Source organism: Fukomys damarensis, unplaced genomic scaffold (assembly GCF_012274545.1).
Source record: "Fukomys damarensis isolate Sample0158 unplaced genomic scaffold, DMR_v1.0_HiC HiC_scaffold_28, whole genome shotgun sequence".
In the NCBI taxonomy this organism is placed as follows: domain Eukaryota; kingdom Metazoa; phylum Chordata; class Mammalia; order Rodentia; family Bathyergidae; genus Fukomys; species Fukomys damarensis.
The window spans coordinates 21094921-21100293 of record NW_022900940.1 but is presented as its reverse complement, the minus strand read 5'-3'; positions in this window follow the sequence as shown (position 1 = coordinate 21100293).

Here is a 5373-nt window from a genome sequence, read left to right as displayed (position 1 = left end):
GAGCCTGACTGAACCAGAGCGACTCCATGTTGACCAGCAAACGACCTAGAGACTGTCGCTCCCCCCCATCCCTTACAGGATAACTAATGATTAATTGTGAATTGTTAGGTAACTGCTTTGAAGTAGCTGGGAAACTAAATGGAAACTGTAGTGAACACAGAGACCCAACACAAATCACGCCACTCCTTACTTGCCTGTAGTTGAATGTTCTGAACATTATAATCTAAATTGCAAATGGAATAATGGATAATCGATCTGCTGATCATTAGTATGTGACGGTCAAGTATATGCTTGATGACCACTAGCTCAGATCAACTGATTCTTTGCCTTTGTCCTCTTCCTGTAAGTTTTAAGTGTAACCACCCCCCTTAGCCCTATATAAAATGGCCTCTGTTTCTGAGCTAGCCGCCTCTCTGAGCTACTTGGCTTGGGGAGTGCTGTCTGGCCAGACTAATAAAGGTCTGTTTGCCAACTTGCCTGGTGTGTTCCTTCCTGGGTGACTCTCGCTGTCCGACAAGCTCCTGGAGCCTCGCTGAGCGTCTGAGCCCAGCATCGTGGAAGCCTCTTGGCTGTTCACGCTCCAGGAGTAAAAGTGAGACTTAAGTCTTACACTTCTGTGGCCTGGTTTCAAAGCCACAGCTACACACTTTACATCTTTGTTATGGCAATACTTCAATTCTAGGTACCAAAATCGGTTGCCCCTTATTTACAATTATAATAAGCCACTTTAACACTCAATGACTTAAAATGGTTAACAAAAATATTATTTTTCATGCTTATAGGGGTTGACTAGAATCACCTGAGCAGGATCTTATCGTGTAATTGCTTTTGCATTTGGCCAGTGGCTGTTGCTGCAGTTGTCTCAGAGGCTTCCACATAGGTATCTGTGGTTGATGACAGGGGTCATCTTAGATTTCAGCTAGGTGTCAGCTGAACTCCTTTAACGTGGTGTGTCTGGGATTCCTGAAAATGTAGCTACTGGGTTCAAAGAATATGCAACTCAGGAAACAGGAAGTAGCAGCTGCCACTTATGAAACTATTGGAACATTTTTCTTAGGACTCACTATGTACTTCAGACTGGCCTTGCCTTAAACTCAGTACTTCAGGCTGGCCGCCAGTTTGTGATGATCCTCCTGCATCAGCCTCCTGAGTGCTGGGATTACAGGTGTGTGCTACCATATCTGGCTGAAACATTATTTTTGTCTCATTCTCTTATTCAAGCAGCAATATAGCCTAAATGTAACAGAAGGAATATATATTCCACATATTCATGGGAGAATTATTAGAGTTTGGGGTAATATTTTTTAAAGACCATCACCACAACACATGTAATTAAAAACAAAAGAACTTTCAGAGGGCTATATGGAGCCAGAATACTTTTTGGTTCCTCGCATTGTCAGGATGGAGGATAATATCAACTTTCAGATTAGACCCTGATGAGACAAGGATTCCTGTGGTATTTTCTAGGATAATGACTTAAGGGATAGGAAACTAAGTATAATTTTACAAATTACAAAAAAAGGAGGAAAGAATAATAAGAAAGCGTTCAGTCAATCCAGAGAAGGCAAGAAAACAAAAAGAATACAAATGGGGTAGATAAATATAAAGTATATTAAAAAGGCTGTATAATCTAAATACAGTATATAAATAATTGCATTAATTTATGAAACTTCTGATGATTTTTATAGGTCAAGTATTTATGTTTTGGTAACACATTTTTTTGTCATTATTGAGTTTATTGGTACATTTTAGGTACACAGTACAGTTACGTTCATCATTGGGATCCTGTACCTTTACATGACAGGTCTTGGTTCTCATTTTTTCCCCATAACCCGGCCCTCCCTTCACCCCCTTCTTTCTCCCCTATCTATAAAGACTTTGTTTCCATTTTTTCATTTTCTCATATTTTTTCTTGTCCCTTATTTCCTTTCCCCTACCTTCCACTTCCCCTACACCTTGTAACACATTTCTATTTGACTTTTTAAAAATAAATAAATTAATTAATTAATATTTTTATTCAGTACCAGGGATTGAACTCAGGACCTTGTGCTTGCAAGGCTGGCATAGCACCACAGACCTAAATCCCCAGCCTGACTTCTCCCTCTCTCTTTTTTATTTTCATTTTACAAAGAACTTTAATATTAAAGAATAGTTCCACTTCCCCTACACCTTGTAACACATTTCTATTTGACTTTTTAAAAATAAATAAATTAATTAATTAATATTTTTATTCAGTACCAGGGATTGAACTCAGGACCTTGTGCTTGCAAGGCTGGCATAGCACCACAGACCTAAATCCCCAGCCTGACTTCTCCCTCTCTCTTTTTTATTTTCATTTTACAAAGAACTTTAATATTAAAGAATAGTTTCAAAAGTCCAAAGTAGATTCAAGGTCATGGCTGAAGTTACACAAGGAAATGGGGGAAATCTCCAAAGCCAGATTGCCCACAATGGCAGGCGCTAAATCTAGTCACATGTGTATGCAGCAGAAAAGATGACACAGTCTTAATAGAGGCTGGCCTTTTTCATGATGCACAGGAACTCCTGTGTACTGACCTCCATCTTGTTCAGCTTCATCAACCATTTCCTGCTGCTCCTTATCAGTCAGGTTCTCCAACTCCATGAGCTTCAGGTTTTTGAATGATACCTTCCTGGTTTTGTCATCATTGAAGAGCTTTAAAGCTTTTAGGATTTTTCCTTGGCATCTTCCTCAGAATTTCTGAGTCATCATGTTGTTGGGTAGTTCCTTTAAAAATGACCTGCAAATCAAAAGCATTTCAGGCCCTTGCCTCAAAGAAAGAATTAGATGATACAGAGCCAAAAACAGTGCCAAGAGTTTATTTGAAAAATGAATGGTGAAGGGGTAGGGGGAAAACCGGCAGACTTGGGCAAAACAAAAGGGAAAGAGAAAAAGGGCAAAATGAAGAGTATGCTGTGGGTCTGGGAGACCGAGGGTGGGGTATCTTGAACAGTCATGATAGTGATCTTCTTGTGGTGTCTGGTCTTCTTTATGCCATCCACATCTTGTGAGAGTTGAGAAGCTCTACAGATGGGGTCCTGAGAATCATCTGCTACCCTGCAATTGACAGGTTCCACCCACTTTCCTGCCAGCTTTGCCATGTTCTATCTCCTGTAGCTATTCTCTCTGAGAGATACTAAATCCAATAAATCTTTATGGGGTGCTGAAGGAAAAAGGAGTGTTTTATATCCTTTGATTTTTAGAATTCTATGAATTGGTTTTATGTTTGTTTGTTTTTTTGGTACTAGGAATTGAACTCAGGACCTTGCACTTATGAGGCAAGGGGTAGAACCACTGAGCTAAACCCCCAGCCCTATGGATTTCTTTTAGAATTCAATGTGTTTATTGTATGCAGCATATTGTTGGATATTACTTCTTGATCCATTCTGCCCATCCGTTTTTTTTAACTGGTGAATTGAGATCATTAACATTTATGGTTATAACTGATATATATTGACATTTCCTTGTCATATTATTTTCTTATTGTTGGCTCCCTTTTTTCTTCCTCTGTGTAATTTCTTGCCTTACCTGGTGGATTCATTCTGTTGGGGTTCATGGAAGTGTAATCCTTAAAGTCTCTCTAGAATATCCTTCAGAACACTTTGGATTGTTGGTTTGTTGTTCATGAATTTTCTCACATATTCTTTGTCATGGAAGTATATTATTTCTCCATCAGGTTTAAAAGATAGTTTTGCATGGTACATTAATCTGGGTTGCAGGTTGTTTTCCTTTAGGGCTTGAAATACTTCACTGCAAGCTCTCCTTGACTTGAGGGTTTGTGTTGATGTCTGTTGTGATTCTGATGGGTTTTCCTTTATAGGTGATTTGTTTCTTTTCTCTAACAGCTTTTTTTTTGTTTTGCTTTTTTGGTACTGGGGTCCTTGTGCTTGCAAGGCAGGCCACCGAACTACTGAGCTAAATCCCTGGCTCTAACAGCTTTTAATATTCTGTTCTTGTGTTGAATTTCTGGAATTTTGACTATTATATGTCTCAGTGCAGATTTCTTTTCTTTTCTTTTTTTGTTCATGGCTAATTGGAGTTCTGTATGTCTCACTTATCTGGATGTCAAATTGTTTTTCCTTATTTGGGAAGTTTTCTGCCATTACTTCTGTGAACAGGGTTTTTTGTCATTTATGCTATCTTCTGCTTTTTCATTGACTCCAGTCAAGCTTATGTGATTCTCCTTTTGTGTTATCAAGCAGCCCCTAGAATGATTTCTCATGGACCCTTGTTATTTTTAAGAAATCTTTTTTGGGTACCAGGGACCGAACTCGGGACCTTGCACTTGTGAGGTGGGTGGTGGAACCACTCAGCTAAATCCCCAGCCCAAGAAATCTTTCTTTTCATGATTGCTAACTGTAATCCTGTCTTCTTTATCTGATATTCTGTCCTCACTTTGGCTCATTCTGCTGTGTATACTTTCAACGGAATTTTAATCTCCTAGATATCCATTTGAATCTGTTTCATGGTTCCATTTCTTCCCTATGCTGGGCATTCATGGTTTCCATCATTTTCCTGAGCTCCTCTATTTTTAAAATTTGTATCTAATATAGAGGAACTAAGCATGTCTTTCATTATGGCAAACATTTCTGTAGTTATCTGAGAAGTTATTTCTGCTTTGATTTTTTTTCTATGGCCTTGTTCATCTGCATTGTTACTTCTGTTGTTACCATCTCTAAGAGTACAGGCAGGTGGCTTTTGGATTGTTCCACTTCATTGCCCTGAGTTTGCCCGTGGTGAGCTGAAAGTCTAGGGGGACTTGCATCTTGTTTAAGTGTCTTCTCATTTTGTTTTGTTTTTTAGTTTAATTCCTGGGTGGATGCTTGTAAATTGCTTATGGCAAGTAACTTTCCTGTTGCCACTACTCTGTGTAACTCACCAAAGTATAATCATATAAAATTTGAACAACAAGTGAGTGTTTAATGTTGGCAAACCAACCCTGAGGGCACTTCTGGGTGTCTCTGGTCATTGCACTTCTGCTGACCTGGGGTAAACCTCACTGACTGTTTGTGGTATTCTTAGAAAAAACCAAACCAAAACAAACAAAAGAAAACCACCTTGCTTAAATCTTCAGTAAACATCTTAGTTCGTTTAGGATTTAATACTGAATATACACATTAGAGTGACTGAATAATCCATCTTGGTCCATTCCTTCAGCTCTCTTCTTATGTTTCAGCCACACCAATCTGTGTAATGATGGATAGCTGGGAAGACACAGTGTTCTGTTCAGCTTCAAAAGTATTTTCAATAATTTATAAGAAAAGACAAACTTTTGAAATACAAATTACCAAGGGGAAAATCTATAATCTATTTGTTTTCTTGATTTTGAGTGTGTGTGTGTGTGTGTGTGTGTG